General features: G+C 38.4%; 1 long non-coding RNA gene across 1 annotated transcript; it reads right to left on the bottom strand.

The window, feature by feature from the left end:
- Window positions 1–3,568: 3,568 nt before the first annotated feature.
- LOC131245993 (uncharacterized) lies at window positions 3,569–4,793 on the bottom strand. The gene is made up of 2 exons (XR_009171066.1): window positions 4,151–4,793; window positions 3,569–3,908 (listed from the first exon to the last, which is right to left on the bottom strand). It is a non-coding gene; the product is annotated as an uncharacterized LOC131245993 (long non-coding RNA).
- Window positions 4,794–12,976: the final 8,183 nt, after the last annotated feature.

The following is a 12,976-nucleotide window of genomic DNA, read 5'->3' on the forward strand; positions in this document are numbered from 1 at the left end:
GAAGTAACTATAGTGAGAATTTAAGTACCGGAGTATCCGAAGAAGGTGGATTTGGCATCATCTTCAGCTACACGCCATGATTTTTTCCAGATTCCAGTGGGGGTGATGAACCACACACATACCCAACTGGTGAATATCAAGATCATCAACGTTTTCATTAGCAGGAATGACCTTGTCAGCTGTGCTGTACAGATACAGCTGAGGGCAGGGAGGCTGGTCGCTTGAGAGGATGGAGATGATCTACCTCAACCTCTTATTTACAGCAACATTCTGTTAGAAAAACTATACACAAAAACTTTAATTCGTGACTGAGTAAGCTGCATTAACTAAGATCACCAAAAGATACAATGGTCTGTAATCATTCAGTGCTGATTGAAGGAGGAGGGCAAACAAGATTAGCTAAAACATTCAGTGCTGGATGAATCACTCGCCAAATATGAACACATGCTGTAAATCCAGTTGCTCAAACCCACCTTGAAGCTCCTCCCACTGTGATGATTATAAACTCAATATATCAGTCGCAGTGGATTGATATTACAGAAGTGTACTTCATTGACTCCAGAAATGAGAATAATCTATCATAAACATCTATTATAAATGTTTGTAATTTGAATTCAAAGAAAAAGTGCAGTGAGAAAATAAGTTTAACCATATGATTTTTTCTCTCTTCAAATATGAGCCACTCACTATTTTACTTTGAACCATCCATTTGATAGCAATTAATTGGATGGTTAGAATTGCTTTTGGTAAGTGGATTTTTAGTGATATGCTCCATCCACAGTGGGATTCACAGTTCATGAGTAAATTACCAAATTCAATCACTTGAATTAAATTGTTTCATAATCATACCTTGTTAACACTGCAGAAGTTACATCATGGTCATTTGAGAACACCCTTCTGAATCATATAGCCCCAGAAATCAGAATGTCCACTTTCTCAGGAAATTCAACATCCTCAACTTTACCTTTGATCACTCGTAATATAAAGAACAAAAACCCTCACAAAAATGAGAACAATGTAGGAACAAGGTGAGTTCAGCAAAGAACGCAAAAAAGTCAGGTATTAAGTTTAAACTGCAAAATAAAATCGCTGCAAAATAAAATATTCTTATAAAAGAAATAACAGATTTGAATGCAATGTAGTTTCCACGAGTACAAATTAGCCATGCAACCCATATAAATATACAATTTTGTGTTGAGTGAAAGTAGAGAAAGAAGGGATTTTGTAGTTCTTACCTTTTGGGTAATCCTCTTATAGCACTAGTGCCCATGGACAACAAGTAGTCGCTCCAGAAACCAGAACTGAGCAATAGAGAAGTCACTAGGTGCTTGTTCTTAGCATCGCTTATTTTTGAAACCATCATCAAGATAAGAACTTTAGTTGCAGCTTCTTAAAAAAGCAGGAGCAGGGAAACGCCTGTTTTTGAAAAATAAGAAGTCAAAAAGAATTAGGAATTGTGCTTTGTTTCCCATGTGTGTGGAATTGTACTGTGTGTGTGAGCATGCACACACTAGTAAACTACATGCGCATCATACATGGGAATGCCTAAACATTTTTCCTACATAACTATAAAAGACAAAAAGGCAGTGATTTACTTACAAGAATCCAACAACAATTTGGTTCTCATAGTTCAAACCATCAGACATTCCTAGATCTCCAAGGTAATCACCAACAAGTAACACATTAGTTCTCTTCTTCACTGAGGCATTGCCATCATTTGGCTCGTTAGTATCTCCTAATTGGTGATGAAGTGCCGCAACCATATCAAGAGCATTTTAAAAACTCAAAATATGAACAGAAGAAAGAAACTGCAATACTAATACAATATACCGACCAGGACCAGCACTGTTTCCTCCAATAACAGACATAACACAGCTAAAAAATGTTGCAATTGTCTGTTACAAAACCAAAAGAAGAAAATGAATAGTTAGAGCAACCATTTGTTTCATAATCTAACTAGTTTAATTTGAGTTAGCACAAGCTTATCTTTTCCAGGGCATTGAATTACTTAGCTCTACTTTAAGTATATTGTGGGAAGTTTCTCCTTTTTGGTATTCTGACTCACGTGTGACATTCGGGGACATAGAATTCTCTGTTTCTTGGTCCATTGTTGATGGACAAAAGAAAGTAAGATATGAGAAAGGTGCTTCAGCATTTGAGAGCCCAAAATAATCATAGAAACCTATGAGTCTCAATTTGCCCACAAGTTTAGGCTGAGTTTGGATGTACAGAAAAGGTCAGGAGGAAAAAATGTATTTTGCAGGTCAGAACTGACATGTAGCAGAATTTACTTGTCATGGTACAGACAGAAATGTGGGCAATGTATAATGTGGTTCCTAAAATTCTGCCACCAAAATGCGCATTTGAATGGATAACCATCCGTAACCCATCGAAATATGCATTTTTGTTGAATTTTGGCATCACCCAAATGCACTCTTAGTTCACAAATGAAGTCATCACCTTGCTTTGAAAATTAAATCACAGACCATTTTAGAGTTATTAGAAGCCCTAATGAGTTTTCCTTTTTTAACTTGTCCACGAGTTCAGTTCTTTGTATTTTGCACATCTTGCTATTTTTAAGAAACAGAAATCCTAGAAACCAATGAGATTCCAGTACTCATGGTCTGTAATCAGGAAAGTGCAGCACTGACTATCAGAGGCATAGTTAGATCATCTACGATTTTGAAGATTGTTGCTAATATATTACAACAAGTACAGAATCTGATGACTAATACATAATATATTAGCCAGCACGCAAAATATGGTACCACTGAACTGGGATACCAGGTATCCTTGTAGTTTATGTTGTTCTTCCACTTCTCCTTTCTTTGTGTTATTTTTATTATTATTCCTGTTGATAAAAATATAGGTGGTACCATCCACCTTCACCAAAAAATAAATGTATCCTCCTAAAATGAGCCAAGAACCTGCTATCAGCCAGCAAATTGCATAATCCTCTAGAAAAGCTAAAGGGAAACAATGGAAAACAAAAGCGCTGTTTTCAGGATTTCTAACATGAAATCAATGGAAAGGGAAGACAAGCTTCAGATTTTCAGCAAAAGGAAAAAAAAAAAACCAATGATGAAAAATGTTAAAACAAGTATATTATTTTATTTTATATTATTTTATATTGCACCACATAGTAATGAGCATGCTTTGTCGAAGAACCATGATTCATTAAGATAATATAAATCTCGTGTCTTGATCTAAGTGGACCGTGGCCCATTCGTGGATTATGGCAATCAGAAGATTACAAGACAACCCATTAAAATACAAACAAGAGCTCATGTGTTCCAAGTTGTTGGTTTGGTATAAACGAGATGGTGTTGCACTGAAACAAGTTGCAGGACAAAGCGTAGGAAGAGAAAATTCAGCAAATGTCTTCCCACATGGATTAAGTTGTGAATTGGCAGCAGTTTTGATAGCAGGGAAGCATGAGCAGAGATAATTTCTTACAGGAGATCAGAGTCACATGTACTACTAGTAGATAAGAAGCAATTGAAGGTTCCTAAGAATCTGTGTTTTATTGCAGGTTCATGTATTTCAAATCACCAAAAGAAACAGAAAATCCAATGAAATCTCAAAATGTATTTCAAATACATGATATTACATAAATCAAAGATAAATCTCTAAAATCTAAATACAAAAACCTAAATTACAACTTAAATCAGCAAGAATCGAAACAAAATCCAATGAAATCTCTAAGAATAAAGAGACATAAGTTGGATCAAGATCAAAACAGATCAAGCACCAGAAATCAAGAAAAAATTACAAAAACCAAACCCTAAGTGGAAAATTTTGGAGAAATGAGAGGGGGAAGCTCACCTGATTGAAAGTTAAAACCCTTCCTCTGTCCTCAAATAATGCCAACTGTAAATTTGAGTAACTTCTTCAAATGAATAATCAAACTAAGGAAAAAAAATTGAAAAGGAAGGCAATATGCATCATCAGCTCAAAATAAAAATAAAAAAGCAAAGCTCCAAACAATGAGATCTGAAAAGGAAAATAGATCTATCAGCAAGAATCGGATCAAAATCCAACAAAATCTCTCAGAATCGAGAGACATAAGCTAGATTCATATTAAAATAGATTAAGCACTAAAAATTGAGAAAAAAAACCATAAGTGGAAAAAAATTAGAAAAAAGCTCACTGTCTTTTGAGGATCTGATGATCGGAGAGAGAGAGAGAGAGAGAGAGAGAGAGAGAGAGAGAGAGAGAGAGAGAGAGAGAGAGAGAGAGAGAGAGACGGTAGATCTGACGAAGACGAGAGAAATATTAAAGAAGACGGAGAGAAGAGCTAGGGTTCGGTTCGGTGAGGAGCTGCAATTGGTGTATATGCCCCTTGTTTATCTAGCCTACATGGAAATCGGTAATGGAGGAGCAAATTTCACAGCAGAGAACAAGGTTTTGCTCTCAGATCGAACACCAAACCCTAATCGCTAATATTGCAATGCAGAACTGCTCAAATCTAGCAAATGAGCTAGAAACGACAGGATTTTCCACTTCCTAAGTAAGATTTCAGTGAAATCAGCAAAAAAAAAAAAAAAACTCAGATCGAACCAAAAAATGTGGAAATTGAATTTTGAACGGCCAAATGGGGAAAACGCATGAAAATGAGAGATTTCTGCCCCAATTTCTGATTTTCGAGAGGATTTCAGTTGAGAAATCAGTAGATAAAAAGAGAGAATGATTAACTGAAATTGGCGAAGAGATCGCTGGTGTGGAGGACAGAATTTCCTTTCGGAGCTGAGGGATTTTGAGAAGAGAGCTCTGTTGAGAGAGAGGGATTTTGAGAATTTCCTTTTATAGCGCCACACACTAATTACTTATTAGGCTTCTGAAAACTGGATTAGGCCGGCTCTCCGGTTGAGCTAGGCCTATTCGAGATTTAGCTTTCCATCTAGACGGCTTGGAAGGACCGACCAACTTTATTTCTAGCCATCCATTTCGATACTAAAATCTATCAACCATTCTAGAGAAATGCTACAGCTACTCGCCATATATCCGCATCTTATTCCTCCACTTCCTGCATGTGCCAACCTCACATCTGTGTGAAACATCAAGGTCATATATCATGTGGGCCCCTCCATGTATGTTCCTTGGCCCCAGAGTTAGGCAGGTCTAGTAATTGCGTATGAGATAAATGTATGCTAAATCTGGACTGTTGATAGTATTTTCTACATAATCCATTTTAACTGCTGGTTGTGGTTCACCGGATGATTGAGCTGGTCCGATTCAACTGCAGATTTTTGGTTGATATATTTGAGCTGGTGCATGCACAATAAGAAGAACTCAATAGTATTTTATTTTTTTTTATTTTTTTTTTCTACATTGTGATTTTTAGAACATGGCCCATTCATTATTTGATCATGAAATGGGTGGTTTCAATTTGATCAGACAGAGCAATGTCCAGACGGAATAGGGTCCATTCATCGAAAATTAGAACTTTCGCCTCGGTTCCTATGCAATGGAGGTTAAAATGTAGAGTTTTAGCCTCGGTTCCTATACAACTAAGGCTAAAAATTAGACCTTTCGTTTCGATTTGTATGGAACTGAGGTTAAAAGGTAGACCTTTCACCTCGGTTCCTATGCAACTGAGGCTAAAAAGTAGACCTTTCGCCTCGGTTCCTATGCAACTGAGGCTAGAATGTAGACCTTTCGCCTCGGTTCCTATGTAAATGAGGCTAAAAAGTAAACCTTTCACCTTGGTTCCTATGCAACTGAGGCTAAAAAGTAGACCTTTCGCCCCGGTTCCTATGCAACTGAGGCTAAAAAGTAGACCTTTCGCCTCGGTTCCTATGCAATTGAGGCTAGAATGTAGACCTTTTGCCTCGATTCCTATGCAACTGAGGCTAAAAAGTAGACCTTTCGCCTCGGTTCCTATGCAACGGAGGTTAAAATGTAGAGTTTTGGCCTCGGTTCCTATAGAACTAAGGCTAAAAATTAGACATTTCGCCTTGGTTCGTATGGAACTGAGGTTAAAAAGTAGACCTTTCGCCTCGGTTCCTATGCAACTGAGGCTAGAATGTAGACCTTTCGCCTCGGTTGTTATGTAACTGAGGCTAAAAAGTAGACCTTTCGCCTTGGTTCCTATGCAACTGAGGCTAAAAAGTAGACCTTTCGCCTCAATTCCTATACAATTGAGGCTAGAATGTAGACCTTTCGCCTCAGTTTCTATGCAACTGAGGCTAAAAAGTAGACCTTTCGCCTCGATTCCTATGCAACTGAGGCTAACATGTAGACTTTTTGCCTCTGTTCCTATGCAACTGAGGCTAAAAGGTAGACTTTTTGCCTCGGTTCCTATGCAACTGAGGCAAAAGATGAACTTTTAGCCTCAGTTCCTTAGCAACCGAGGCTAAAAGACACATTTAGCCTCCATTTTTTCAACTGAGGCTAAAAAACTGTGGCTAAAAGCCTATTTTTTTTATAGTGAAGACTAACATCTTAGAAGAAAACATGAAAACTAACTAGAAAGAAGAATGATACCCACAGTGGAGTAGTAGTTAAGCATGTATTGAACATTCACGTAGTGGAGTGAGCATATAAGTACCTCAAGCAATCATATGGCTTAATAATTGAAGATACCCAAGATGAAGGTATTACATATATGGTACCTACTTGAAAAATCACATCATGAATATAATGACATTAAATCACAATATTCTTATTCAAGAAACTATGAGTATGTGTATCCGTGTGTTCGATCTTCTACAATATACTATCATACCATGTTAGACCATTTTGACACATGGATCTATTGATAAACTATCAGAGAACTTTACTAGAGTACTCATGCGAGGATACTTTTACACCACACTAGCGTAGGTTGCATATATAAGTTAAATATGCTATCGGAGTTGTAACACCCCAAATTTTAGATGGCAAGCACGAACTCGATCTCCGATATTTTGGATATCACTTATGCTTTGCGGAAGCATGAATTTCCCCTACTTTTGAACTGATATCCGAGCAATAATAGAACTAACCTAAACAGTAAAAATATACTCTGAAGTAAATGTGTCTAAAATGAATAATAAAGCAATGTACACAATATACATATATCCAGAGTATGGGGCCACAATCGAGGCCCACATATATAGTTTCAAAAATAAATCAAAATGCGTTAAATATAAAATCTACCCAACACAAAATCCGTCGCATCCAACTGAGCGGTGAGTCGGCTACAACGGTACGTCAGATAGTTGGAAGTATGAGAACTCATCTGGGTCCATATATGCGTCCTCCAATGCATTTGCCTCAGTGACTCCTACATATATAACAACATCTGATTGGTATTTTAAAGCATTATGTAACATCCGAAAATTTCACCGCCAGAGTTCATACTCGTGCCCAAGAAAACCAAATGTTAATGAATGAATGAATTGGATGCCTTACAAATCGCACCTCATTTTTTTTTCCATTGTTTAGATCACATCCAGATACATTCATAAAGGTAACATTCACGAGAATAAAATAGACTGTTTGATTATTTCATCAGATTAAAAGGATTTAGTAAATAATTAAATGCCCTCTTAATGAGAGCTTATTACATTTATGAAGTTCGTGGTGGAAGTATAAAACTAAATCATGAAATGATCTTCTTATTCTTTCAGTGTAATCTTTCATAGGGAGATGGTCCTCTAAGTCTTCAATCTGTACATCACCTACATCATCTGTACAGTTGGAGAGGTCAACGCCTTACTCATAGTGATAATTATCCTTTAAGATTAACAATAATTCAAGAGATTTATAAAAGTAATGTAAGGGTTCTGATATGTCACATACTCCACTACTACGAGAGATATTAGTATGCGCAAACAATCTACATGCATGTATGCCTAGTAAAGTGTGTATGGCTCATCATATATAGTGATCACTGTGACAATGTGGAAAATAATTCATAATATCCGACTCAACTCGCATTCTCACACTATGGATATTTGCCGGCATGTCCAACGTTAACATGGATTTATGTGAGCATCTAAAGGCGACACAACGATGCAATTGAGGGTTTATGTAACACGATGTGTTCATGGAGTGATAATTTGTGACATTCAGTCCCGAAAAGTGATGTAACACGTATGACATTTTACTTATATCGATTGTGCACCACGCTAACTAACCCACAGAATTACATGTCGACCAAGAAGGCCGCTCCCTGTAACACATTACTTCCACGATAAATATTTAAATCACTAGTTGTGATACCTTTAACATATCACTTGTATTGATAGAGAATATAAACTAAATCATGAGGCTTCTGGAATATCAAGACACATGCCCAAGACTTAAAGGTAGATAGCACAAGGCTAATAAAATAAAGAGAAGAGTAACAATGGTCAACTCAACAAAGAGAAAAGTGGCAATAGCCAACTTAACAAAGAGGAGAGTAGCAATGGCTAACTCAACAAAGAGAGGAGTGACAATGGCTAACTCAATAAAGAGGAGAGTGGCAAGGGCAAGGCTTGTATCCATTGCCCCACGTAAATTCATGAAGATCACGCGTAATATCATAGTTCTCAAAAGGTAAATATATGATGACACTAAATCAATCAATTGAAAGGATAACTCTCAGTAATATGTAAACATGAAAAGGCAGGATAATTCACATCAATTAAATCAAAGTAAGCTTAAAGGATTAAACCCTCACCTTAGTTTGCTGATACTCCGAGATGTTCTTTATGGTCAGATTCTATTCTAGTTCACCTTATTTAAATTAAACTTCAATTAGATTTAGTAAATCTGAGGATGCTTGGTTCATACTACAATCTAGACCAGTTGTATATTGCTAGTTTCAATTTACCATGTATAAGTTATCCTACCACAGAGCTTGGTTCGGTTATGTGTGATTGGGTTCTTGTCGTATGGGGAGGCTTTGAATTTGAAAAGGAAAAGAAGAGAGGAAGGGAAAGTTGGACCTAACCGTGACTCGGTGGTCTTCTTCCTTTCTCTCTTTCTTTCTTTCTTTCTTTCTTTCTTTCTTTTTGTCTCTTGCTGCTGGTTGGCCATTACTCTCTCATTTTTTCTTCCTTTCTCTCTTTCTTTCTTTCTTTCTTTCTTTCTTTCTTTTTGTCTCTTGCTGCTGGTTGGCCATTACTCTCTCATTTTTTCTTCCTTTCTCTCTTTCTTTCTTTCTCCTTCTCTCTTCCTTGCCTTAGCTAGGCGACTGGCCAGAGCTAACTCCTTCTCTCGTTCCTAAGTTCTCTCCTTCTTACCTATGCTAGGCTTTATAGTCTTCGGTCCAACGAAGAAAGGAGTCAGAGTTGAACAGAGATTCCTTTTCGCAGCTCTGTCTATGTACAAAGACTTCGCAACCGACCTGTGCGTGGTCTAGTCTTGTGGAGTTAAAGCCACGATCGGTCCATGTTGTTGTCGTCAGATCTATTCTTCCTTCTTTTTGACATCTACGGGTGGGTCAGATTGGCTGTCCAATGCCTTCCGACCCATCGGATCTACGGTCGATGCAAGATTATGAGGCCTCTTGTGAAGGAAGGAAATCCTTTCGCATCGTGTGGCTTCGCGAAAAAAGTGGCACAATAGCGGGACATCACTCCTTCACGTTCCTTCATTTTCGGTGTCTTGGGAGAGATCGAAATTCTCTCTGGTGTAGATTGGACGGCTCTGATCTTCCCAGGATCATAGTTTGCAAGATTCTTGGTGCCAAAGTCTGTTATTTCCATTCTTGAGAATGATATTTTCGTTCGACTTGCAGATCGATGAGATCCACTTAACGTGGTATCTCTGAGGATCTCTTCCATCTTATATCTCTGACGGAGTTGGGTCTATGTGCGATGGATGGCCGACGACTGGACAAAGCTACCAGAGTGAGAGTGAGTGATCAACTCAATAGTTTCATTAGTTATATTTACAGATGTTATCAGCTCAATCAACGAAAGTAATAATAAAGCAGGTAAACAAATACTTATCACAACTCTTGTTAAATGCACGAATGTCATTATGGAATGATGCATGTGCCTTACAATCCAACGCTCCCTCACAAGTGACTTCAATGCATATTTCGCAACTGCCAACACTCTCTCATCACATGACTCCAATGTCAAATCGTAACAACCTATTCTAATGCAATGTGATTGATATGTATGATTAGCTGAATATTATTAAATCTCATTCATTCTACATATTAGGACAACTAGAGTACCTCCATTATATCACCGGTCTACACCATATCATTAGTCTTGAAAAGGCTGTAACAACCCTTCGCCTGTGTCCCTTGATCCGTTTTAGGTCTATCACTCCCAATTAATCATACACGGTGGGCAAATTGTTATCATCATTACTCAACGGACACTACAGGGAGGTTTGTTACCCCAATGTAGGCTAATAACTAGAACATGGTGTCCCATACCATCGTGCACGACTCATGAGTCTTGTAGGTGTTCACTGTTCACAACCCCAAGTGTTGGGTCGCGATGCAATAATAATCTTAGTGAGAATGAGGTCGAATCCACAGGGACTAATCTCATGAGTAATTTTGAAAGCAACTAGAAGTAGAACTAGAAGAAGATGTGAGTTTAAACTGAAAATTAAAGAGAGTAATTGTGAGAGATTTAATGAAAACTTAAGAAATTAAAGGTGGGAACTAGGGTTTCCAAGGATCCACTTGTAGTGATCACAGAGATCTATGCTTGGTTCAAGGACACAACTAGAATTGGAGTCTTATTTTATCTAGTTATATCTCAATAAAACCAAATCAGAACTTCCTTTGACCTAATTCTCAATAGATAAGAGTTGTGAGAACTGGAAGTGATTCCATCACAAAATCATGCCTAGGAGACAATGGCTCACAATAGGATGTAACAATCTCATAACCAAACACAAGAGAATCATGAAGATTAGAAAGGATTCCATCTTTCAACCATGCCCAAGGGACGATGATGAATAACAGGATTTCCTAATTTCACAATCTCAATACATGAAAAGAGATACTCAAAGCTATCGCAGGTCTATTATAATGCCTCAGTTTCTAAAGCCCGAGTACGAGACTCGCTTCAGAAACCTGGAAGTTTATAAATTAGAGAACTAGTGGAAGTATAAATTCAGAGTGCGATAGCAAAATGAAGAATGGATAATCATATAAGCCCAAATATTTGACCCACCCAGCTGGGGGTCTTAGTTACAAAATTCATATATTTCTGAGACACTGCTCAACTAAAATTAAATAATGAGGCTACTGATTTAGCCTGAAATATGCTGCTGCCTCTTGCTGCGGTTCGTCATCATAGTACCCCTTCCTCGGGCTCTGCGATAGCACCATTAAGGCCAGTGCTGACATCCTCTACATCTACCCCTGTATACTTTGTACGGTTAGATAGTTGATGAATGAGTGACCAGCTTAGTGTGAATTCCCCTCAAGATTACGCATCGCCACCTTAGTAGAAATAATTTAAAGAAAACAAGACAATAATCTAAAATAGGTAAGATGCGGTCTTATTAAATGCATGGATGTATGAATGCACATCGACCTGGGGATGCTCATGCAGTCGGACTTTGGCTCGTCACCCATGCAATCATTGACCTGGGAATGATCATCCATTCGGAATAATAGATCAATAGTCGGTGGTCTGGGAGCTAACGAAATGATACCCCGATGATCCTAAGGGCACGTGCTACAACATCCAAAATTACCCACCCATCATCGTCAATATGCTATGGATGCATGATTAGACAATCTATTATTATTCCAGTTACAATCATCTAGTTTGAGTAACTCAATGGTCACTACGAGGGGCTCATCACCCAGCGTAGGCCGACAACTTAAGCATAGTGTCCCATGACTACCATCCTTGACTCATGAGGTTCTCCACCTTGGGATGTTTTAATGAGACCCCTTGATCAAAATGACACCAGGTTAAGGGTCCTATTCTTTTCCACACGATCAGTCTAATTACATCCCACGAGTGGCTTACATACAATAGCAGAATCCTCCACGTGTAGTGTTATGAGTTATATATAAGGCAACAATGTAACATGTAACAACATATGATTTTAAATGATGATGCTAAAACACGTAGGGAGGCACCATGGAATTTAAATAATAACTATGATCGATGCATTACCAATACATGTGGGTAGAAATCATTTCTCAGGGATTAGCTAGCATGTGGGCCTATCATATAGTGTGAACATGGTATTATAAATTAGATTTTTGCAATGGACATAAGGACCTTAAATTAATAGTAGCAGTTTAGTGTAAATATGTTTAACTAACTTAGAGATGGAAAGCTCAAGGGGAAAGTCATTACCTGAGTCGTCATAGTTTTTCCCTTGATCTAATTTTCGTGTGTAGTTAGTGGCTCTAAGTTACGCAAGTAGTTCCCTAGACAATAACTCTTAAGGTTTTAATGCATATATGAAATCTAAGGGGTTTGGAAAGGGCCCATAAATAAGATCATTTGGGCCATCTTTAAAGTGACTAGGCCCATCGGATTTCTGTTCCACTGATGGCCCAGGTTGGGCCTGGAATTTGTTCCAAGCCAAGGCCCGAATTGGGCCTGGTTTATGTTATACAAGCAAGCCCAGAAACTGAGTGGGCTGATAAATCTAGGCCCACAAGTTGCTACACGTTCAAAGCCTCTGGGAGCAGCCGAGCTAGGCTCGTCCTGGCCCATTAATTGGACTGATTTGGCCCAGCTGTTATGGCCCACTGAGCTGGCTTAAGTGCAGCCCATAACACTCTATGGCGAGGCCCATAGTTTGGCTTCGACGTGGGGCCCACCTATCTTAATGTGGTGCGGCCCACAGAAACTTAAATGAGGTGGTGTGGCCCACTGCTTGAGATGGTGTGGCCCACTAAGATTTGAATTGCAGGTTAAATGGAGTGGCCCACCCGTTTATATGATGCAGTGCAGCCCACTGCTTAAGATGGTGTGGCGCATTGAGATTTGAATCGTAGGTTAAATGGAGTGGCCCACCCATTTATATGATGTAGTGTGGCCCACCCATTACTGCAGGGTGC

Source organism: Magnolia sinica, chromosome 5, assembly GCF_029962835.1.
Source record: "Magnolia sinica isolate HGM2019 chromosome 5, MsV1, whole genome shotgun sequence".
NCBI lineage: Eukaryota > Viridiplantae > Streptophyta > Magnoliopsida > Magnoliales > Magnoliaceae > Magnolia > Magnolia sinica.